This window comes from Olea europaea, chromosome 10, assembly GCF_002742605.1.
Source record: "Olea europaea var. sylvestris chromosome 10, O_europaea_v1, whole genome shotgun sequence".
Lineage (NCBI taxonomy): Eukaryota > Viridiplantae > Streptophyta > Magnoliopsida > Lamiales > Oleaceae > Olea > Olea europaea.
In genome coordinates this window covers 34,005,953-34,032,241 of record NC_036246.1, presented here as the reverse complement: position 1 = coordinate 34,032,241, position 26,289 = coordinate 34,005,953, and the positions used below count along the sequence as shown (strand labels likewise).

Sequence of the window (26,289 nt, the reverse complement as noted above, 5' to 3'; positions counted from 1 at the left end):
AATCGGGTTTGTCCATATGGACTTCTTCAACCTTTCAAAAGCAGTTTGGTATTGAGTTGACCAATCCCAATCCTTATCCTTCTTTGTCAATTCGGTAAGTGGTAGTGCAATTTCTGAGTAGCCTTTCACAAATCTTCGATAGTAATTACATAACCTAAGAAATGAATGTACATCATGTACGATTTTTGATGGTTGCCAATCTTTGATGGCTGTAGCCTTCTTCGAATCCATGCGGATTTTACCTTGTTCAATGATGTGACCCAAGAAACTGATAGATGTCTGAGCAAATGAGCATTTAGACGGCTTGGCATAGAGTTCATTCTCCCATAGCTGAATAGAAACTTGTCTCACATGTTTGACATGTTCCTCCAATGTCTCGCTGTAGATTACTATGTCGTCCAAGTACACCATGACAAAATCATCTAAAAACCCGTGAAGTACCTGATTCATCATAGTACAAAATATTGTTGGAGCGTTTGTCAAACCAAAAGGCATCACTTTAAATTCAAAGGCCCCATATCTGGTTACCACTGTAGTCTTTGCTTCGTCTCCCTCCTTGATCCGAACTTGTCAGTATCCGGACCTAAGATCAATTTTTGTGCAATATTTCGCCCGACTCAGTCAATCGAAGCAATCTGCAACCAGCGGGATAGGATAGCTATTCTTTACAGTAGTCTTGTTCAAGGCTCGATAGTCGCAGCACATTCTAAGAGAACCATCGACCTTTTTCTGAAACAATACAGGAGCTTCGTATGGTGACTTCGCAGGCACAATGATTACACTCTCCAACATTTCTCCCAATTGCTTCCTAAGCTCTTCAAGCTCAGGCTGAGACATACAGTATGGTGCCCTAGCGGGAGGTTTGGTGCTTGGAATAAGTTCAATATCATGATCAATCGTCCTTCTTGGTGAAAATTTCTTTGGTAATTCGTCCCGCATGATGTCCTCAAATTCCTGAATAAGCCTTTTAACGGGTTTTGGAATAGGACCATTCGCCTCCTCGATCTCCTCTAATCGAAGAGTGCAAAAAAAGAAGGTTCATTTCTCTTAAAACCCTTACTAAATTGCATAGCTGAGATACTCTTCTCGCCCATCCTCCCAACCTGTGTAGGGATGACATACGGCTTATTACCCATCATCATTAATGAATCCGAATATGGCAACAATGTTGTCTTAGTATCCCGAAGAAATTCCAATCCTAGAATAAGCTTGAAATCATCCATCTGAACTGCAGATAAATTTGTGCTTCCCTCGAAAGGACCTGCTTTGATCAACACCGATTTCGCGACTCCAGCTATTGGTTGAGCAGCGGAGTTGATTGCTTTGACTTTTCCACTACCCTTTTCCAGAACAAGTCCGAGCCGCTCTACTTCGGTACATACAAGGTAGTCGTGGGAAGCACCAGTATCTACCATAGCCCTAATTGACTTCCCATTGATTTTTACATCAATATACATTAAGCCTTTGGCCTTATAAATTCGAGCCTTCGCTTCTTCCATCTTTGCCTCTTTCAATAGGACATCATTCTTTTCAGCAACCCGATGCGACAGTGTATTGCACCGATGTGAAAATGTCCCAACTACGTCCTCATCCTCTTCAGAGTCGGTCTCACTATGACAATTAGCTTGCGGAGCCTCTTGCTTTGAACTTGACCCGCCACTTGCTAACTGACAATATGCATTCACCATCCGCTTTTGAGGACACTCCAACACCTGATGAGGTCCTTCACATAAAAAGCACTTTAATTAAGGAGTGGCATCGGTTCGGCCCTTCGTTGCTTTTCCTGTGTTCTAGTTGTTACTGTTGCTGCCGTTAAAATTTCCTTGACGGCTATTATGATAGTTTCCCTGAAAGCCACAAGTGCTTTGATAGGCTCCTTCTCTATTCTGAGAGTAACGCTCTCCCCCATTTAGGTTCGAGCTGGGTATGTAAGGTCTATTACCACCTCCAATTGCTTGATTACTCCCCGAAGGTCGATCTTTTCTAGATTCTGTTTGGTAGTCGTTCAAGCATTCAACGGCTCCCATGACCGTGCTCAAATTTGTAACTTTCTGTCTTTGAAGTTTCGTGCGTGTCCATGGTTTCAACCCTTCCATAAAGGTGAAGAGCTTATCCTTTTTTCGACATATCTCGAATATTCAGCATACCTGAAAAGGATTTCACATACTCCCTGATAGAGCTCGTGTGTTTCAGGTCTCGAAGTGCCCATCGAGTTTGATACTCGACATTTTCCGAGAAAAACTACGATCTGATCGCTTCCTTGAGGAGATCCCAAGAATCTATTCGAACCCTGTTGGCTTGAATGTCAGCATATTTGGTTCGCCACCATAGTTTTGCATCTCCATCCAGATACATGGTAGCTGTGGTTACCTTTCTAGCTTCGTCTTCGATTGAAGCTGCGAGAAAGTACTGTTCCATGTCAAACAAGAAGTTTTCAACTTCTTTTGCATCATGTGCCCCTTCGTAGGTACACGGTTCAGGAATTCTGAGTCTAAGAGCATACTCAGGTACGAGAGCTTGTCCATTGCCCACCACACGTTGGAGTACCCGCAATTTGGAGTACCCGCAATTGAGCTCTCAACGCTTCCATTTTATCTTGCAGATCATGAATGATTGCAGCAGCTTCAGTCATTGCTGGGCAAGCCCTTTGGCTTTCATCCAGTTGGATGTGTAACCCACGAATCTCGTGTTCGGCCATCTTGACTTTTTCCTCGAGACCTTCTAAGGCATAGTACAACCTAGTAGTTGTCTCATCAAGTGCATCCACGCCCTGTTTAGTAGTACCCTTCTTTTGAGGCTCTACCACTTCAGTGGTGTGGGATGTAATTGGATCCATAGCTTTCTTATCGAGGGTCGTGAGTCGCAACTCTGATACCAACTTTCACAGGGTGCCTTTCTTCTTGACACAAAAAGAGACACCGTGCGGCAGTAGTCTGGTCCGCTAAACTATCTTCCACTTTTTCTCGATCGCGTTGGGACAAAAAAAAAAATTTGATTACAATTTTGTAGAAAGCTTACAATAGAGAATTTGAATACATTGAAAGTAAATTAAACATTGATTGATGAAAACTGAACATTACAATTGACGAAAGCAGAAAATTACAATTGCTGGTGCAGAGGGTGGACACCAGTGAGTTTGAAAGATTTTTGAATGACTAATACCCCCTTTAATAGTATTTTGAACAAAAACCTAAGTGACAGGAGTAGACGTTTAAAAGACGAGGAATCATACTAAACGTTTACTAATATCAGAGCTATTTTACAATTTAAATAACTATTACAATGAAAAGAAAATTACAACTCAAATTTGAAGTAATATTTACAATGAGCGGTCGAAGTTGGGCAAGCTACGGCTGCGATAGTGTCAAGGGGCTAAGTAAAGCTGTGGTCCTTGACACTTGGGCTTGTCGATAGGTTCCCTAGTCTTCGTTTGACTAGCTTATGGATTATTATATGTCTCCCTTTCATTTATCGTTATGACAACTTTTTGCATGCATTCGTTATTCTTTGTAAATATTGTTGAAAGGACAACAAAACTATTTATTGATGTCTTTATTTAAGACAATTGTAAAAACTTTTCGAGATCCCTCTCATCCTCTATTAACTAAGGGCCCATTTGAGATTGCTTTTAGATCTTAAATTTCGTATTCTTACAAAACCACAATTGTTTTATGTGTATGGTAAAACTTTAAAAAAAAAATGATTATTGAAGATTGCTTACTATGTAGTAATAGATTTTGACAAGCAGCAAAAATGTAGGTTTTTAATTTTAACTTTTCCAATTATTCATTATATCTATTTTAACCTATATGAACAAAATAAATTTCATTTTTGTCATAGCTTTGTTGGTGTTCTTTATATAGATAATTCCTTTTTAAATAACAACAATGAATACATTGTCTTAGATTGATTAATAGTAAATAATATTTAATGCAAGTAAAAATAAACAATTGTATATAGCGACCTAAAGCTCATATTTCACAAACAATTTATACAGGCTGATATCACCCCCAATTACTATTGACCAAGGAGAGAAACAATCAACCTCTTGATATTAGAAAACCCAATGGATTCTTCCAATGTATCATTTCTAATTCCAATGGAATTCATGAGGGCGAAAAAGGAAAGAGAGGGATGAGGTTTCTCTCGCTTTTGGCAAACATCTAAACGTAACAATTTTATAGTACTTTGAAAAAATCTCAGAACAATGTGCAAAATACTTTCATGTTAGTGTAGAAAAGTATACTATAGTATCATTGAAGCTAAAAGTTCTACATGTTGTGACATTTTATGTTTATGTAAATTAACATTATTCATTTTACATTCTACATTCTTGGCAATGTTGATTTGTATCAGTTCCAAAAATATGGCATCTACTTAATTTCTCGTATGGGAACTCCAGCATTTGTTTTGCACTTTTATAGCCACTCTTCATCTCCTCAGTAACACGAGCAAGTACAGATCTTCAATATTACCACCTGTTTACCTGTTTCATTTGTTCAATTCTTATGATTCATATTGCGCAAAGAATGAGGATAAAATGAAATTTATAGAAGTACCAAGCAGTAACTAATGAAATATCCTCGGTTCAAGAATACACAAGCCGACTACGGTAACACTTAAAATTAGATCCAAACCTCCATTTCCGACAAGAACAAAGCCTCTGATGCAATTGCACTCTATGCCAGAATTTCAGTACAAACTATGTTTTGACAGGGGGAGGACTGAAAATCGGTTCGAGCTGTTCTAGGATTTCCTGGGCATTCCAAAGATAAAAGAGTGACCATCAATTATGCTAGTTACGTTAACCTGTCAAAAACAATGGAGAGATAAAGGTTGAAATCCCAAACATATGTTACGCTATGTTGACCAGCATTACGAATAATATTTTCATTTTCAATTCCAGGCACTTCCACTGGTTGAATTCCTGCCAATCCTAGTGTCAGAAGACTGTTATAGGCAAAGGGCAACATCGAAAATCAATAAGCAAAAGAATGGACAAAAAAAATTCACTTCTTCTTTTGTTTTGATACTTCTATTGACACAGTTAGGCACAAATCTCAACTTCAAAAGCAAGATGTGATCTACCTATCAATTTCACAATCCTAATATTTTCACAGTAGATTTAAGACTTGCATACTTGGCACGAAACGCAATTCCAAGTATCCAATCGTTGGTAGAATATGCATTCACAAACCTTCCAGCCACCACCTGCATAATAGAGAATGTTAAACATATGCAATAACAGTAACTGATGCATATGTGCCTATTATTGATACAATATCAATATTTGTGAATATGAATGCAGAAGGTAAAGCAACAATCCCTGCCGAGTAGCTTCCCAGTTCATTTCTTTAATTGCAATGGGTGCTCCAAGTAGAACAACTCTTTCCACAAGTCCAGCTGACAAAAAATAGGGGAGTGAATCAGTATTTTATAATACAGAACTTAAAAGAGATTTTCTTTTGGAGGTCGAGTTCCCACCTAAAAAGTCAAGTTGTTTGAAGGACGACGACATCCGGGCAACGTTTATTTTTCTCAAAGGCTTAGCACATGATTTTATTAATTAACTATTAGCAATGGGAGTCCGTAAATCTTAATACTATGACATGTGCCTATTCTAAGGCCATACTGAATCAACATTTTATCTAAAATCTAAGTTGTCTAAAAGGGCATGATTTACTATTTGAAACCTTCAACTGGGGGGTGGGATTGGAAGGAATGTTGTTTATTATAAGTCATCAGAATAATAGGACCCAGGATCATATATGAAAAGAAGTTAAATTTGCAATGCAGATAGAATTGATATCCATCCTGTAGAAATTTCCAGAATCATTTGTTTGGATTCTTAAATCTGGAGGTACTTTTTTGTTTAGCTTATACTCAGGTTTGAAGTTTTAACATTGAGAGACAAAACTATGAGATATTTAAGTACAAAGCTAGCAATTAGGTAATAAGGTAAAATCCCATGTCATGTACTAAATTGTAATTAAACGGCAGAAATAGATCAATCATAGCATGTCATTCTATCAAAAAACTTCGAGCCATCACCCGTTCTATGTTTATGGTAGCTTGTTGAAGGAACTGCACAGTACTGGTACAGTACTTCTCTAATAATTCTTAAGTGTGTTAGTCCATGCCGGCAGGTTCTAGTTATCCAATCCTCAGAAGAGTAGTGCTACCTGTACAGGCCCTGTGAAAACAGGGGGGTGGATAATTTTTTTTTTTTTTTTAAATAATCCCCCACCCAGCATGTGAGAGATTTGTCCCCTGTGAACAATAGGCAATTTCCTCATTCTTTTGTTCAAAGTGTTAGATGGCTGACGCTGATATCACCCCCAATTACTATTGACCAAGGAGAGAAACAATCAACCTCTTGATATTAGAAAACCCAATGGATTCTTCCAATGTATCATTTCTAATTCCAATGGAATTCATGAGGGCGAAAAAGGAAAGAGAGGGATGAGGTTTCTCTCGCTTTTGGCAAACATCTAAACGTAACAATTTTATAGTACTTTGAAAAAATCTCAGAACAATGTGCAAAATACTTTCATGTTAGTGTAGAAAAGTATACTATAGTATCATTGAAGCTAAAAGTTCTACATGTTGTGACATTTTATGTTTATGTAAATTAACATTATTCATTTTACATTCTACATTCTTGGCAATGTTGATTTGTATCAGTTCCAAAAATATGGCATCTACTTAATTTCTCGTATGGGAACTCCAGCATTTGTTTTGCACTTTTATAGCCACTCTTCATCTCCTCAGTAACACGAGCAAGTACAGATCTTCAATATTACCACCTGTTTACCTGTTTCATTTGTTCAATTCTTATGATTCATATTGCGCAAAGAATGAGGATAAAATGAAATTTATAGAAGTACCAAGCAGTAACTAATGAAATATCCTCGGTTCAAGAATACACAAGCCGACTACGGTAACACTTAAAATTAGATCCAAACCTCCATTTCCGACAAGAACAAAGCCTCTGATGCAATTGCACTCTATGCCAGAATTTCAGTACAAACTATGTTTTGACAGGGGGAGGACTGAAAATCGGTTCGAGCTGTTCTAGGATTTCCTGGGCATTCCAAAGATAAAAGAGTGACCATCAATTATGCTAGTTACGTTAACCTGTCAAAAACAATGGAGAGATAAAGGTTGAAATCCCAAACATATGTTACGCTATGTTGACCAGCATTACGAATAATATTTTCATTTTCAATTCCAGGCACTTCCACTGGTTGAATTCCTGCCAATCCTAGTGTCAGAAGACTGTTATAGGCAAAGGGCAACATCGAAAATCAATAAGCAAAAGAATGGACAAAAAAAATTCACTTCTTCTTTTGTTTTGATACTTCTATTGACACAGTTAGGCACAAATCTCAACTTCAAAAGCAAGATGTGATCTACCTATCAATTTCACAATCCTAATATTTTCACAGTAGATTTAAGACTTGCATACTTGGCACGAAACGCAATTCCAAGTATCCAATCGTTGGTAGAATATGCATTCACAAACCTTCCAGCCACCACCTGCATAATAGAGAATGTTAAACATATGCAATAACAGTAACTGATGCATATGTGCCTATTATTGATACAATATCAATATTTGTGAATATGAATGCAGAAGGTAAAGCAACAATCCCTGCCGAGTAGCTTCCCAGTTCATTTCTTTAATTGCAATGGGTGCTCCAAGTAGAACAACTCTTTCCACAAGTCCAGCTGACAAAAAATAGGGGAGTGAATCAGTATTTTATAATACAGAACTTAAAAGAGATTTTCTTTTGGAGGTCGAGTTCCCACCTAAAAAGTCAAGTTGTTTGAAGGACGACGACATCCGGGCAACGTTTATTTTTCTCAAAGGCTTAGCACATGATTTTATTAATTAACTATTAGCAATGGGAGTCCGTAAATCTTAATACTATGACATGTGCCTATTCTAAGGCCATACTGAATCAACATTTTATCTAAAATCTAAGTTGTCTAAAAGGGCATGATTTACTATTTGAAACCTTCAACTGGGGGGTGGGATTGGAAGGAATGTTGTTTATTATAAGTCATCAGAATAATAGGACCCAGGATCATATATGAAAAGAAGTTAAATTTGCAATGCAGATAGAATTGATATCCATCCTGTAGAAATTTCCAGAATCATTTGTTTGGATTCTTAAATCTGGAGGTACTTTTTTGTTTAGCTTATACTCAGGTTTGAAGTTTTAACATTGAGAGACAAAACTATGAGATATTTAAGTACAAAGCTAGCAATTAGGTAATAAGGTAAAATCCCATGTCATGTACTAAATTGTAATTAAACGGCAGAAATAGATCAATCATAGCATGTCATTCTATCAAAAAACTTCGAGCCATCACCCGTTCTATGTTTATGGTAGCTTGTTGAAGGAACTGCACAGTACTGGTACAGTACTTCTCTAATAATTCTTAAGTGTGTTAGTCCATGCCGGCAGGTTCTAGTTATCCAATCCTCAGAAGAGTAGTGCTACCTGTACAGGCCCTGTGAAAACAGGGGGGTGGATAATTTTTTTTTTTTTTTTAAATAATCCCCCACCCAGCATGTGAGAGATTTGTCCCCTGTGAACAATAGGCAATTTCCTCATTCTTTTGTTCAAAGTGTTAGATGGCTGACATTGGCACTAAAGCCTTTACATTAAGGTCTTTGTACTTAGATGGGATGTTAGTGATTTGAGTGGAAAATTGGAAACACCTTTACCCGCATCAGTTAGATGGAATGTGAACCATTTCTGAGGAGGAAATTGCCTGCTGTATAGGCCCCTCACATGTTGGGTGGGGGATTATTTTAAAAAAAATAAAATTAGCCACCCCTCTGTATTGTGTGTGGCCTGTACAAGCAGCATTGCTCAAAGAATGAAACAATAGATGCTTGTTTTAAGCATAAATGATAGACTATTGATAGATCAAATAAGGGACACATACCATGCCAAACATAGATACACTCTTAAGTGTATCTACCATCTTGTCTAATTTGGCGTATTGTAAATGAGCATGTGGCACATTAAAAAAATATAAATAGATGAATATGTTTCACCTTTCTTTATAACTTTTTCTAGTCTTTAATTTTAGGATGGAGCAAATAAACTGTGCCATAGATTAGTGGGTCAGCTTAATGTGTTACCACTATTTTCACTTTCAGGCAAAATCTGAAGCAGCTGAAAATAACTCTTGCACCAAGTGAGAAACCTACGAGTGTCACAGGCCTGCAAATTTTGATTGAACAACCAGAAATGAAAATCGGAGGAACAGTAAACTCTGACTTCGAATGTAATTAAATAAGAATAAGCACAATTTCCTCTTTTCCACTGGCGTACCTATGTCCTTGCAACCCCTTTAACAATACTTCAGCAAGCAGTTTTCCAGCCTTATCAGATCTATACAAAATAGAATCAAATAAGATTACTCTAAACATGGACGTCACATTATAAGAAAGAGACAATAGTCCTTGCTACACGTCATACAGCTGCAACACAAAAAAACAAAAAATTTCAGACATTTTCAGAAAATGCTTTGCCTACCCACGCCCCTAAAGAAAAATGTTATCAGAGAGCCTGCAAATTTTGATTGAACAACCAGAAATGAAAATCGGAGGAACAGTAAACTCTGACTTCGAATGTAATTAAATAAGAATAATCACAATTTCCTCTTTTCCACTGGCGTACCTATGTCCTTGCAACCCCTTTAACAATACTTCAGCAAGCAGTTTTCCAGCCTTATCAGATCTATACAAAATAGAATCAAATAAGATTACTCTAAACATGGACATCACATTATAAGAAAGAGACAATAGTCCTTGCTACACGTCATACAGCTGCAACACAAAAAAACAAAAAATTTCAGACATTTTCAGAAAATGCTTTGCCTACCCACGCCCCTAAAGAAAAATGTTATCAGAGTAGATAACTGAAAGTGTCAAATCGTTTCTCAACTGACAATTTAGGTTTTATTGTTCAATATCTTAGATCCAGCAGATCTAGGTACATATGTCCTACCAGCACTAACATTCAGTTTCAATTTTTGAACAGCTTATCTCCCTTCTCGACATTGGTATCTTATTGATATCAAGTGACTAGGAAAACCTGTCCACAGAAATTGCCCATATGCTATCAATAAAGTCAGTAAGAGTAAGTAATGTAGTTGGCCCAGCAAAGGCTGTTACAAGCATGCCTAGTACAGTCATCATGGCACATTGCTTCATCATTTCCGTGGCAATTTCTGCAGCAAATAGTCATGTTTATGTCATTCCACATTCCAGTGGAGGTAGCTAGTTAATGCATTATATTCAAATACAAGGACAAAATCTCTTACTTGAAGTAAGCCAGTCTTGAATTCCTGTGCTTATAGAAATTAGATTCTTAGACTACCACTGCAGTGTATACCTAAGAAATATAAAGAAATAACAGCGTCATAAAACATTCAGAAGAATACAATTCCGTAGCATTATTGACAGTGAAATCATGAAGCCAGGGAACTGTAATCCGTCAATTGTTCAATTATACATTTGGTAAGGAGACATGCAACATCATAGCCAAGGAATTTCATGGAAAAATTTTTAAAAATTCAAAAGAATAATATGATAGTGTTAACTTCACTTTCTTTGCCCGACTACCATGGCAGGCCAGACCTCAACAATGGAGGATATCATAGCATTGATATTATCAGTTGTAGCACTAAAATATGTAGGAAAAGACCTCAACAAGAGAAGGTATCAAGCCAGACCTCTCCAAGTTATCATGTTGTCTTTCCTAAGGTCTTACAAAATCGTCCTCCTCAAAAGCAAATCCGGATAACAAGATCTCAACTGGTAGCCGCTGACGAAGTAGGCTTAAAATGAGGATATACAAAAAATGCAAGTGCCCACAAACAAACACACGTTCCACTTCATAAGAAGCCGAAAATAAAATAGTGCAGAAATTTCTACCTGGACTGTAATATCCAATTAAACAAATTAAAAAAGCTACCAGAGATCAAAAGGTATTAAAATGGAGTTGAGATCTGCTGTTCATTTTTGCTGTCCACCCAATTACAAATTGACACATCAAGAAAAAATAAAATTGATACTTAGGTTGGAAAATTAAAATTGATGGCAACTTTAATTTTCCATGATGTGTCAATTTACAAATGGATGGACAGCAGAAATAGACAGTAGATCTCAATTCATGAAAATGTATCAAATCTCTTTTCCATTTTCTATTTAGGCAAAGCTTTAAAACTCACTCCTTGGTTATGATTTTCTCCTATCGCTTTGAAGTCAAATTCATCAACATCTCCAATTCTCCTAGCCATTTTACTCCCTGTAAGTCCAGCTCCAGCAGCTTGGTCGATTGAAATATCAGAGAGAAATATCAGATTGGATTAAACAACATAAAAATCTGATGTTTATTCAGTTGGATTGAGGTCATTTAAATTGTCATTTTATGGCATAAAGAGCATAGCAGCAGTAATATCTGTCACAAATTTTATATTAAGATACTTAACAAGAAAAAAATTCAGACAGATATTTTGCTATCCTACCAATTCATCTGCGTTCTCACCACCAAAAGATGTGGCAACTGCAACAGAACCTGCAACACTTCCTACCGCAGTGGCAACAGCAACAAACCCACTTGCTCCAATCACTGGGACTATAGTTCCTAAAGTGGGTGCTAAAGCACCAAACCCTGCAGCAATAGCTGGAGCAGCTAAACCTGATGTAAAGAACATGTGAAAGAGTAAATATGTATATTTCATAAAAACTTGTTTGCTTTGACCAAAAAAAACTGAGCTTTTTCTTGGAGTATGTCCAAATGCACAAACAATCCAGGAAGGTGAAAGGGACCATACCGCCAGTAATTGCCATTAAGGCTCCTCCCGTTAATGCAGCAGCACCTATGGTACCTCCATGTTTCCAATTGGCCCATGAGCCTTTTGTAGATTGGGTTCCTTTCTCTGATTCTTCCTCTTTTATTAGATCCATTGCAGAACAAACAACCATGGTTTCCATGGCTTCCTGAGAAGATATAATTGCTTGAGAAGACAAATGACAAGATGCAAAACTGATCCAAAATCATATGACTATAGAAGCTTACAAAAAATTCTAAGTTGGGATCATCTTCTCAACAGCAATATAATGCTCTTCACATGAAAGTTTGACATATTGTGTGAGGTTTTATTAACATATTTGAAGTAGAATATAGGACAAGAATGACTTGGTCATCCAACCCTAAATCAAAATCAAGAACTATGTCAAGTGATATTTGTTTTCTTTATTTCGAAAAAGCATTGAGCATCAACACCAACCTTGGTTATACGCAGAATATTTTAGCAGATTTTTACTACAGGTAAAAGAGATATCACACTATTAATGGCAACAGAAAAGTCATTATTTCTCCTTTAAACTTTTTTATCAAAATGTCTCGGTCAGGAAAACAGGAAAACTTTGGCAATTCACATTCGCTTTCTTTGTTTGAAAAAAGTTTCCATCAACACCAACTTTGTTTATACTCCCCGGAATACTCTAACAGATTTTTACAACAGGTAAAAACGATCGCACACCATTAATGGAAAGAGAAACGTCATATTTTATGCAAGAAACAATTTGATCAAACAAACTTGAATATACCTACAAATTTGATCTTCTAATTAGCCAAGGCACATGCTGTCAGGCTGCTAGAAGACTTTATCGATTTATGACCATATCATTTTTCATGCTTGATTCAGAAGTAGCAATGTATGCACTTTTCTTTGCTTGCATACAAAGGTATTAACATAAAATCCTTCACATTTCCCCAACAATTCAATTCACAAGCTAGACAAGGTCTGTTGCTTCATATTGACGCACAGAATCCTCTTTGTTCCTTGTCACTGACACAATCCTAGCATGTAAATTTAACATAATATAACATTCCCCAGCTAGGTCCATCATGTCTCATACAAAGTGCAAAACTACTTGGCATTCTTATCCGTAACAATCAACTTAAAGCATTATAACACAATTTATTATGCTATATACAGTACCAATAGAAATTTTGTCTGGTTAGCACAACATATAGCTGGACAATTGAATATATCAATAACGAATAAGTGTACCACTTTTATCCACTTCACATTAAACCAGGCAGCTAGCAGCCGTAATGCCACACGGTGTCTTGCATCATATCCCTTTCTTTGCCTGGTACATTTCTTGTCGCCTTTGGGTGTATCTGCCAGACAAGCTGAAAGAAGCTCCTATAGAACTGCCACTTTCCTTGGATAACTTACCTCTTCCAATTGTTTTTCATCAAATACAAAGCTGGATTGTATATGTGCTTGTTCAGTGATATATGGGTTGTAACTTATCTCCTTCTGACTATTGTCAGGCCCTTTTTCCTCTTCGTGTTTAGACTTGGACACTGTCTCGGCACTCGAGAACTTCTCCAGACAAACATTCTTATACTCAAGTTGCATCTCCTTTTTGGACTCTTCATCAATAGATGTTCTTCCCATGCTCGAAGCAATGGCATCTATGCCATTCGCCAAAGCATGTTCCTTTTCTGCAGCTTCTGAAGACATACCACTACTTTCCTCTGCAAGAGGCCTTAGGAACTGAATAGAAGAAAAAGGCTGGTATTAGAACTCATATGCATTTACCGCAACAATTCTTGGGACCTCATAGAATATCACTACTCTATTGTCAGGATTTATGAGCACTTCTTGTGAGGTAATGGCACAATGATATGGATCTATTGCTGACTGGATAGCCCTATTTTGACTTGTCTGACTCAATTTAGTTGGCAATAAATTGTGTTCTCAAAAACACGCTTTTACAAATTGAGCAAATGATATGGATCGTGCCAAGTGTCACCATTGCTACCGTTGGATGATGATTTTCTGGAGACTTCTGATATATACACGTCTCTTGGCTCCTAGGTTTCAGTCTTTCATCTTCTTCGACTATTGAGTTCTCTCTTTGCCGATCCTTGAGTTTTTCCTCTCATTCATTCTTCGAGACTTCTGAGTGCCATGAATTTAACCCTTACAGTTTGTGTTTACAACTTGAAGATCTTAAATCTTCAAGTAGAAATCATGGGGAAAAATTTTTTTGGTTTTTTTTTTTTTTTTTTTTACTTCTGCAACTTTAATTTTTATGCAATTTTTGTTGTAAGCGAATTAATTCTGGAATCTGCTCTTAATAGTAGTATCAGAGCAATTAAGCTGTGGCTCTTGGCCTCGATTCTTGCAGATCTGAAAGATTAAACACTTGTACAATGACATATTTGATATTTCTTTGAAACCCTAACTAAGTTATTCGGTGAGTTCGTGCCATTTTTTCTTTCATTATATAGAGTACTTGCTTATACCTTGAGTTACTAGTAATCGTGACAAAAACTTTCAGATCTGAGACTCTCTTGGCAATTCCTTTGTCTAGAAACCTTTTGAGTTGTCTGGAATATGAGGGTTGTCTTGACTAAGTCAAAGATCTTTCATTTAAGTACATGTTTGTGACCTCTATTGTTGTATATTGCATACTGTGATTACCTGTACTTAATCTGTATAATTTGGGATCCTCTAAAGTGCATTATTGTAAATCAAACTCCGTGAGAATACTGAAATTATCTGCAATAGGTGATATTGTACATTCAGTTGGTTTCTTATGTAAATCTGAAGTATTGTACATTGAATATACACTTTGAAGTGTGTCTCTAATCTGCATGCATTGAAACTGCATCCAAACAAATTTTTTTTATGACAACTACAAAATTTGAATTTGATGTTTTTAACGGCAAAGGAGACTTTAGTCTCTGGCGCCAGAAAATGAGGGCAATTTTATTACAACAAAAATGTGCAAAGGCTATTAATGAGTCATGGCCAGATGATTTAGAAGAGATAAAGATAACTGAACTTGATGAAACTGCCTGAAGCTCAATATTCTTGCATTTATCTGATAATGTACTTAGGAAAATTGGTGAGACTCAAACTGCTGTTGAATTGTGGAAATAGTTAGAAGATACACATCTAAATAAATCTATGCCAAATAAAGTGTATCTTCTAAAACAAAGTTTTGGTCTTAAACTTGACCCATCACTTGATCTTGAGGTTAATATTGATAGATTTAATAGATTATCCGGTGACCTAGCCGACTGTTATGAGAAACTCTCAAAAGATCAGTTGGCTATGGTATTGTTAAATTCAATTAGTGATTAGTATAAAGATGTTAAAAATTGCATTGAATATGGGAGGGAAACTCTAACTACAGATGTTATAATTACTGCCTTAAGGAATAAAGAGTTTGAGTTAAAATTTGAGAGAAAGGAATCTATCAATGGGGAGAATTTGATAGTTAAGTCCAAGTTTAATCCAAAATCAGTGAACTTCAATAAGAAACCTCGACACAAGAAAAAGAAAAATTTTAAGGATAAAATGAAATCAAAGACCAAAGGAAAGAAATGTTTCTATTGCCTTGGAGAGGGTCATTTCATTAAAAATTGTCCAAAGAGACTTGGTGATTTGAAAAATAAATCTAAAGAGGATGGTGGTGCAGCCTTAGCATATAACAATGAGACTTTAATTGATGAAGTTTATGTAGTTGTAAACTGTCCACCTTATCAAGAGTGGATTCTTGACTCAGGCTGCACGTACCATATGTGTCCAAATAAAGAGTGGTTCACTGATTTTGAAAATGTAACTGGAGGTAAAGTCTTAATGGGTAATCATATGACATGTCAAGTTAAAGGAATAGGGACTATCACTTTGAAAGTTAAAGGAAGTAATGAACTGGTTTTGGAAAAAACTAGATATGTTCCTGATTTACAAAGAAATCTGATTTCCTTAGGGGTTCTAGATGACCTCAGCTATGACACTTTAATTAACAAGGGATACATTAAGATCTTAAGGGGTTCACAGGTAATTGTTGAAGCCCCTAAGAGACATGGCCTGTACATTTTACAAACTGAAAACTTTTGGGACACAACATCAGCAACAATCTCAGTCCAAAATGATAAGTCACAAATATGACATAAAAGATTGGCCTATATTAGTGACAAAGGGCTACAGATTTTGAAAAGACATGGTGCCTTTGGAAAAGATAACATAGAAAAACTTAGTTTTTGTGACTACTGCATTCTTGGAAAACACAAAAGATTACCTTTTTTGCCTGGATGCATAAATCTGCGACTGTACTTGAATATTTGCATGCTGATCTTTGGGGACCAGCTTTCGTAACAACTCATTCTGGTTTTTAAACATTTCCTATCAATTATTGATGATTTTTCTAGAAAAAATTGGGTTTTTCTGTTAAAATCAAAATTTGACACATTTAATGTTTTCAAAAATTGGAAAGCCTTGATAGAAAACCAAACTGAGAAAAAGATTAAGGTGTTAAGAACTGATAATGGTTTGGAATTCTATAACTTTGAATTTGATGAGTTGTGCAAATCTTCTGGCATGTTAAGACATAGAACAGAAGCACACACCCCACAACAAAATGGTTTGGCAAAAAGAATGAATAGAAATATACTTGAAAAGGTGAGATGTATGCTCTTAAGCTTTGGCCTACCTAAGATTTTTTGGGGGAAAGCGATTAAAACTGCTAGTTATTTGATCAATAGAAGCCCTTCTAGTGCTATACACCTGAAGAAAAGTGGAGTGGAAAACCAGTAGACTTCCGTAACTTGAGGGTTTTTGGATTTGTAGACTTTGCACGTCAATCTGAAGGCAAATTAGAACCAAGGGCTCTTACATGTGTTTTTGTGGGCTATGGTGAAGAGGTGAAGGGGTATAGACTATGGGTAAGAGAAAATAAAGGTTATAAGATCATAATTAGTAGAAATGTGGTATTTAATGAGGATGATCTGCCCTATCTTAAATCTGAAAATAAAATACAGCCCTTAAGTTAGACTGAAAATGTGGGAAGAGGAGTTGAACTTGAGGTGGAGCAATCTGATCAGGAAACACATCAGACTAATGCTCAACCTGATGAGGGAAATGAGGAAATACTTGATGACATTGTTCAGAATGATGAAACTGAAGCCGAATTAGAAACTGATCAGACCCTAGATAACTATCAATTGGCTAGGGATAGACAAAGAAGACAGATAAGACCTCCAATTAGGTTTGAAGAAGATGTTTCTTTGCTATCCCATCAAAGTATGATTGAAAATGAGCCTGAGTCTTTTAAGGAAGCTATAAATAGTAAAAATTCTAAACAATGGCTTGCAGCAATGCAAGATAAAATGCAATCACTTAAAAAGAACAAAACTTGGGTTTTAGTGAAAAGACCTGAAGGTAAAAGAATAGTTGATTGTAAATGGATTTTCAAGATTAAAAGGGGGAACAAAGTGATAATGACATCAGGTATAAAACTAGGTTAGTGACAAAGGGTTTTACACAAAAAGAAGGAATTGATTCTAATGAAATTTTCTCTCCAGTTGTAAAATTTACAACTGTTAGGGTTATTCTAGCCTTAGCCACTCAATTTAATTGGGAACTAGATCAATTGGATGTCAAAATAGTTTTCTTAAATGCAGATCTAGATGAAACTATCTACATGAAGCAACCTTAAGGTTTTGAAATAAATAAGAAAGCTTACTTAGTTTGCCTTTTTAAAAAGCCCTTAAATGGCTTAAAACAAGCTCCTAGGTAATGGTATAAAAAATTTGACAATTTGGTCCTTAGACTTGGTTTTAAGAGGAGTAACTTTGATACCTGCATCTACTGTAAAGGAAGTGGTGGAGAAAATTCACTTTACTTGCTCCTTTATGAAGATGACATGCTATTAGCAAGTCATGACATAAAAGAGATAGAAGATATTAAAAACAAACTGAAATCAGAATTTGAAATGAAGGACTTAGGTCCAGCAAGAAGAATTTTGGGTATTGAAGTTAAAAGAAATAGGAGGGAAGGCACACTAAGTCTTAGCCAAAAATCATACATGCTGAAATTATTAGATAAGTTTGCTATGTCTGATTCTGGAAGTGTGAGTTTAGCATTAGCTAATCATTTCAAACTTTCTAATGATCAATGTCCATAATCACAAGAAGAATTTGAAAGAATGACTAGAGTGCCTTATTCTAATGCAGTTGGGTCTGTTATGTACCTTATAGTTTGTTCTAGACCAGATTTAGCATATTCTACAAGTGTATTGAGTAGATATATGTCAAATCGTGGTGAAGCTCATTGGGAAGCCATGAAATGACTTCTTAGATACATAAAGGGTACCTCTGATTTGGGAATTGTGTTCAGAAAACAACCTGAAGGTGTTGTGTTAAGAGGCTATACTGATTCTGATTATGCTGATAATAGGGACAATAAAAAGTCCACTTTTGCCTACATGTATACATTTTGTAATTCTTGTATAAGCTGGATATCCCAACTGCAAAAGATTATTGCCTTATCTTTTACTGAGGCAGAATACATAGCTACCACAGATGCCATAAAAGAAGGGATATGGCTGAAGGGCTTGTTAAATGAATTTCGGTTTATAAAAGCAGTTGTTCTTTATTCAGATAGCCAATCTGACATTCATTTAAGTAAAAATCCTGTTTTGCATAATAGATCTAAACATGTTGATGTTAGATTCCATTTTATAAGAGATGTTATTTCACAAGGTGCCGTAAAACTTGAAAAGATTTCAACCCAGTTTAATCCTGCTGATATTGGTACAAAGGTTTCGACTTTAAACAAATTTTTGGATTGTTTAAATCTTTTGAATATTAACACTTGCTTATTTGTGTATCAGGTAATAAGTGCAAATGATATCATGTCTGGAGATTTTACTGCATGTAAACTGGGGTCATTGTACCAAGGTGGAGATTGTGAGGTAATGGCACAATGATGTGGATCTATTGTTGACTGGATGGCCCTATTTTGACTTGTCTGACTCAATTTAGTTGGTAATAAATTGTGTTCTCAAAAACACGCTTTTAGAAATGGAACAAATGATATGGATCATGCCAAGTGTCACCATTGCTACCATTGGATGATGATTTTCTGGAGACTTCTGATATATATGCGTCTCTTGGCTCCTAGGGTTTCAGTCTTTCATCTTCTTCGACTATTGAGTTCTCTCTCTGTCGATCCTTGAATTTTTCCTCTCATTCATTCTTCGAGATTTCTGAGTCCCGTGAATTTAACCCTTACAGTTTGTGTTTACAACTTGAAGATCTTAAATCTTCAAGTAGAAATAATGTATCATTTGTCTTGAGTGATTATTATACTTACTGATTTCGCATCTGGGTTCTTGAGTGAACTGTTAGATGATTAGTGAGGGTTTTGATATGTAATCTTGAGTGTATTCTGGCTTGAGTCTCGCATCTGTATATTCTTGGATGGTTCATTGGTTTCAGTTTAATGCAGTAATTTTTCCAGTGGTGGAAGCACAAAAGGGGATTAGACGCTTGCTCTGAACCTCTTGCTTTAGGGCGAAAAATTTTCTACGGTCTTTCTAATTGTTTTACTTCTGCAACTTTAATTTTTATGCAATTTTTGTTGTAAGCGAATTAATTCTGGAATCTGCTCTTAACACTTCTGTAATTGCATTTAACAATCATATGTCTCATATAAGCATAGGGTAGCACAACATACGGTAACCACAAATTTCTTGTAGTAACTCAAAGTGATATGACAATGTACATCGTGATACACAAATGCTGGTGGTCAAAGCCTAAGCATATTGAAATGGTACCAACCCTCGTCCAAATTGTGAACCGATACGATTTCTTCAGAAAATGTTATCGTGGAGTCAGAAACATTATGTTCGGTGAGCTAAAAAAAAATTTCAAAATTTCCGAAATTCTAGTATGCATAAAGCAAAATTAGCAAAGTAGTAAAGTACGGTCATGCAAAATTAGTATTGTGCTATATTCTTTTTGGAAGAAGTTGTATCTTGAGACATGGGCGGATCCACCCCCAAAATTTTTTGACCTTTTATTCTTCTTTTTTCCCAAAAATAAGTAATTTTACCCGAACTCTTCTGTCTTTACTAATGATAACTCTCTTTTTCTTCCTCGCATTTAGAATACACAACTCAAATAAACCCTCCTCCAATCTCTATTCTTCAATCCAAATAAATCCTTCTTCTCCAATATCCAATCTCTATTATCTATTCTTCAATCAAGTATGAAATTTTACATTTTCAATTATTACGTTTGATGTACTGGTTTTGTATTTGATTTTCTCTCCTTTTACTTCTCTATGTTATTATTCATGATTGAGGGTTTGAGATTTTGACATTGCAGTTGATTTTGGCAGAATGTTTGAAATTATAGGTTTTGAAAGTCTTCCTATGGTTAACGAAATTAGCCATCTTTATTTTATTTATCATTTTTGTTAAATTATGGAAAACTGAATAGATGAAGTGAAATCACTCGATTTGGTTGGTTTTATGATTTTATTCGAACGATGTATTCAACAAGATTGGCAGGCCCATTTTATTTGAAAAACTGTGGCCCAAGCTGTCTAATTAAAGCCGACATTTCATTATTCATCCCAGATGAATCTTTCAACATGACTTGCCGACTGCCGTCGTGATTCTTCTCATCAAACGTCTACAAACACCTCGCGGGTGGACGGTAGTGGTCACCGGCCTAGGACCCTGCCTCTACATCGTCAAGTTCTTGGTTTAGCCCGACCAGGAACTCAAATACTCTTTCATTCTCAACTTTTTTCTTGTACCATTCACAATCACTTGGACAATCCCATTCTTCCTCCAGACTAAGGTCGAGTTCTTGCCATAGGGACACCATATCCATGTACAATTCAGTAACATCCCTCGATCCTTGCTTTGTTTGCCACAAACGGGTTTTGATTTCGAAAATTTATGATGCGCCTTCAGCATTGGAGTATGTTTCCTTCACAACGTCCCACGTGTCTTTGGTTGTTGGAAGAAAGAGGTAAGTTTTCCCTATTGAAGGCTTCATGGAATTGACAAGCCATGCTATCACCATTGAATTCTCAAATTTCAACTTCTGCAGACTCGCAGCATCGTATGGCCTTTTTGTATCGCCGATAAAGTAACCCAATTTTCCTTTTCCTTCGATTACCAATTTTATAGATTGGGCCCATTCTCTAAAATTTCTTCCATTTAATTTTTCTACTATGAGTTGGAAGGAAGAATTTTCGAGATTATTGGAGCCAATAGAAGGATTGGCCTCTGCTTCGGGATGAGAAGTTTCAGAGGTCATTGATTCTTGGCAGTTGAAGGGGAGTTCTACCATCGGTTTGCTAGGTTAGGGGAACCTAGGCTTTGATACAATGAAGAATGAAACAAGAATTCTCTTCTATTTCTTGATAGTAATTACACCTCTACTACAACCTATTTATATTACAACGTATAGGAAAAAAAAGGAAAAATAAAATCTGTTAAGTAAGGAAAAGATGATCCTACCAATAATGCTATCAATTACAAATTTTTCCAGTCTCTATTTTCTTTCCATTCTTGGTTTTCTACAGTTTGAATATGCGTAGGCTACAATTGTAGTAGTGTATTGACTTATTTTCATTAATGTTATTTTTTTTTTTTTAAATTGCATTTCTATTTTTGATCCCATAATAGAAAATGTCTAGGTTCAACACTGTCTTGGGAGATGGGTAAAATTACAATCTCATGCCTCACTTCATTTTATCTCCTTCTAATTTCTAAAATTTCTAACACTTCAGTGAAACTTTAAATTACTTAATTGTTGAATAATACAGGCAAATAATAGTGTCACCGTAATGTATATTTGGACAGAGTAACAACGTTTGGATGGTCGAGACAAGAGTTCGACTCTTTCTCCTTAAAACGATAATGCCCCGCGCTGGTACTGACAGTATTGCAGCACTCGTTTCCTAAGATACAACGACCTCGTCTTGTAATAGTAGTATTTCAAATTACAAGACCCGACGAACCCGTAAAGTTTAGATCTCTCCACACACACTGGATGACTAAAATGCACGAAAAATAATTTTCGAGGACTGAATTTTAAAAATAGAAATGATGCAGGGACAATGGGATAATTTCGGGAGAGTAGAAAATCAATTCTGATTTTGGAATGAATTAAAATCGGGGTATGGGAACCTATATATAGATGTTGAAAGGTTGTGTCCCAATAGACACAACTGCAGAAAAGTTGTGTCCAAAAAATACAAACAGCTTGGACAGTCAACCGTCACTTGGACAGTCAACCGCCACAACCGATTAGACATTCAACCGCCAAATTCTAGAAGCACCACGTGTCACACACAGAAAATTCGGGGAAGAAAAAATAATAACATAAAAAATATATTATTATTATTAAATAATAATACTAAAATAATATAATTCAAATGTTATTATACCAAAAAATATATATGCGCGTGTGTGGGCTTTGGCTGAACCTACTAGCATGTAGGTTCTCTCCCCCTCAAAGACTGTTGGTACCCCTTGGGGCCCAAACCCAAGTTCCAAACTTGAGCTATATAAAGTGATTTATATTCTTCTAGTTTTCCTATGTGGGATTGGTATTTTCCAATTTTTCACCTATTTTATTTCAATATCAAGTGGGCATCTTTTGGCCTTAATTTCTCATTCACCCTAAATTGATTTTGAGAAAATAAATATATCATATTAATCTACTCATGGATTAGAACACATTCGACCAAAGAAATCTTATATCCGATTAACGGGACTCCCTAACTTAATTGGTCAAAAATTGGTCAAACCAACTAATTTAAACCCAATTTTTTCCAACAATCCCCCACATGAATGGAAATTAATGCAATAGAATATGCAGACCCTATAGAGAGATCAGGCGGAATGTTATCGCATCTGGATAGGTACCTTATGGGTTTGAACCTTCCGTAGTAGAATACTATCGGATTTATTTGGCTAATCAGTGAACGCGGTGTCTTGAATTGTCAGCTGTTTTTGTAAACCAAGACAATAGTAGCAACACAATAACCTTCCTAACATTTTCGAGTTCTCACTGTTGTGTTCATTTTGGCCCTGAACAACTCTTCGATTTCATAAGTACTTTAGAGAATTCAAACCTTTGAAACATTCTCATAGAAGCGGCCACACTTCACACTTGTATAGTTGATCTCCTATTAAGAGTACCTGCCATACTCCACTTCGGTAGTCCAAGATATAGGAATCATTAAAAGTATAACTTAACCTAAAACTTTCTGCACATAGCACTTCCTTATCATAGGAATGGGTAGGAGTTAACTCCGAAGTGCTTATTGAATTTTCATAACTTAGTTGTCCCATTGAACCGAGATTTTGGGATCTCTAGTCAGCAAGGTTAGGTTACCATTACAAAGATTCTTATGTAGTAGGCTTTAAGCCCATTTCCCTTGATAGGCAGTATACTTGATCTCTTGGTAAGCCTTTGGTAAGCGGATCCGCAAGATTTTCTCTGGACTTTAAAAAATCTATGGAAATAACATCATTTGAGATAAGCTGCTTAACTATATTATGTCTTCGACGAATATGTCGAGACTTACCATTATCATACTACTTTGTGCTCTACCGATGGCCGACTGACTATCACAATGTATACTAATTGCAGGCACAGGTTTAGGCCAACATGGAATATCCTCTAAAAAATTTCGAAGCCATTCTGCTTCCTCTGTAGCTTTATCTAAAGCTATGAATTCAGATTTCATTGTAGATCGAGCTATACATGTTTATTTAGAGGATTTCCAAGATACAGCCGCACCACCAATGGTAAAAACATACCCACTAGTGGATTTTGAGTCTTTTGTATCTGATATCCAATTAGCATCACTGTATCCTTCTAATACAGTTGGATATCTCGTATAATGTAATCCAACATTTGAGATGTATCGTAGATATCTAAGAACCCTTACCAGTGCTTTCCAATGGTCATTATTTGGGTTACTTGTATATCTACTAAGTTTGTTTACTGCACATGTAATATCCAGACGAGTGCAGTTTGTAATGTACATTAAATTGCCTATTATCCGAGAATATTCTAATTGAGATACGGTTTCGCCCTTATGTTTGGCCAAATGTAGACTTAAGTCTACTGGTATTTTAACTGGACTATCATCATACATATTAAACTTTTTAAGTACAGTCTCAATATAGTGAGATTGAGACATTATAAGTCCCTCAGATGTTTTAAGAATTTTTATTCCTAATATTACATCTGCAATACCCATATCTTTCATGTCAAAATGTTTTGTCAACATTTTCTTAGTATTTGTTATCATATCATAACTATTACCCACAATTAGCATGTCATCAACGTATAGACATACAATTTCATATGCATTAGGTGTGGTTTTAATATAAACACATTTATCACATTCGTTAATCTTAAAACCATTTGACACATAGTTTTGTTAAATTTTGCATGCCATTGTTTTGGCGCTTGTTTTAGTCCATATAATGATCTGACGAGTCTACACACATTTTTCTCCTGTCCAGGAGCGATGAACCCTTCGGGTTGTTCCATGCAAATTTCTTCTTCTAACTCACCATTTAAGAAAGCCGTTTTGACGTCCATCTGATGGATTCCCAAACTATGCAATGCTGTGATTGCAATTAATACTCTAATTGATGTTATCCTTGTCACATGTGAGTATGTATCGAAAAAATCAAGGCCTTCCCTTTGTTTGAATCTTTTAGCTATCAATCTGGCCTTGTATTTATCAAATGATCCATCAGTCTTTAATTTTCTTTTGAAAATCCATTTACAACCTAATGGTTTATTACCAGGTGGGAGATCTACCAATTTCCAGGTATGATTCTACATAATAGAACCAATTTCACTATTGATAGCCTCTTTCCAGAATGGAGTTTCTAGACTAGACATTGCTTCATTGAATGTCCTAGGTTCATTTTCTAATATATAAGTTAAAAAATCTGGACCAAAAGATGTAGATGTTTTGGTTCTTTTACTGCATCTTGGTTCTTCATCACTTTGAGGATTACTAATTGCAGAATCATAAGTTCGTTTTTATGGGCTTATTTCTTGCCTATCTTTACAAGGAAACTTGTCATCAAAAAATACAGCATTCCTAGATTCAATGATAGTATTTTCATGTATATCCGGAATGTCAGACTTATGTATGAGGAACCGATAAGCACTACTGTTATTAGCATATCTAATGAATATGCAATCGATGGTTTTAGGCCCTATTTTAACATGTTTAGGCTTTGGTATTTGTACCTTAACCAAACACCCCCACACTTTTAAGTGTTGTACGAAGGTTTATGACCTTTCCATACCTCATAAAGAGTTTCGTTTCTACCTTTGTGTGGTACTTTATTTAGAATGTGATTAGCTGAGAGAATTACTTCCCCCCACAAATTTTGTGGTAAACCAGAACTAACCAACATAGCGTTCATCATCTCTTTTAGAGTACGATTCTTGCGTTCCACAATACCGTTTGATTGAGGTGAATAAGGAGCTGTAGTTTAATGAATAATCCCATAATCTGAACAAAATTCATCAAACGGTGCTCCATATTCCCCACCTCTATCACTATGAACAATTTTTATTCGTTTGCTTAGTTGATTCTCAACCTCATTCTTGTACTGTTTAAATGCTTCTAAAGCCTCGTCTTTACTCCTTAGCAAAAAGACATAACAATACCTTGTGCAATCATCTATAAAAGTAATAAAATACTTTTTACCTCCTCTAGTTTGCAAAAATTTTAAATCACAAATATCACTGTGAATTAGTTCTAGAGGATTCGAGTTCTTTCAACTGAATGAAACGGTGTTTTCACTAATTTAGCCTCTACACATTTTCGTATCGATGATTTTGATCAAAGGACATAGAAAGAAATAAATCTAAACTTACTAATCTTCGTAAAGTATTAACATTTACATGTCCTAACCTATCATACCATAAATTAGAAGACTCAATCAAGTAAGCAGAAGATTTATTTTTATTAATATCAAAATCACGGAGTACAGACATTACATTCAATTTGAATAGCCCATTGGCTAAGTAACCCTTTGCCTACAAACATGCCATTTTTGGTGAGTAGAAACTTGTCAGATTCAAATACCAGCCTAAACCCATTCTTGCTTAACAGAGCTCCGGATACCAAGTTTTTGCGAATATCGGTAACATGCAGCACATCGATGAGTGTTACTTCTTTCCATAATGTCATCTTCAGCACTACTTTACCTAGACCAATAACTTTTGATGTTGCTGAGTTGCCCATGAAAAATTGTCATCCATTGATAGGAGTGTAAGATGAAAACATCTCCTTATCCGCACAAACATGACAAGTAGTGCCAGTATCAACGAACCATTCTCTCAGATTATCCACCATGTTTGCTTCAAATACAACAGC

General features: G+C 36.0%; 2 long non-coding RNA genes and 1 pseudogene across 2 annotated transcripts; all 3 read right to left on the bottom strand.

Moving 5' to 3' along the window:
- Positions 1 to 4,194: 4,194 nt before the first annotated feature.
- On the bottom strand, positions 4,195 to 4,809 carry LOC111401936. The gene is made up of 2 exons (XR_002704145.1): positions 4,638 to 4,809; positions 4,195 to 4,486 (listed from the first exon to the last, which is right to left on the bottom strand). It is a non-coding gene; the product is annotated as an uncharacterized LOC111401936 (long non-coding RNA).
- Positions 4,810 to 6,522: 1,713 nt separating this feature from the next.
- Positions 6,523 to 7,137, bottom strand: LOC111401935. The gene is made up of 2 exons (XR_002704144.1): positions 6,966 to 7,137; positions 6,523 to 6,814 (listed from the first exon to the last, which is right to left on the bottom strand). It is a non-coding gene; the product is annotated as an uncharacterized LOC111401935 (long non-coding RNA).
- A 78-nt stretch (positions 7,138 to 7,215) lies between these two features.
- Positions 7,216 to 26,289, bottom strand: part of LOC111401934 — a 21,365-nt pseudogene continuing 2,291 nt past the window's right edge.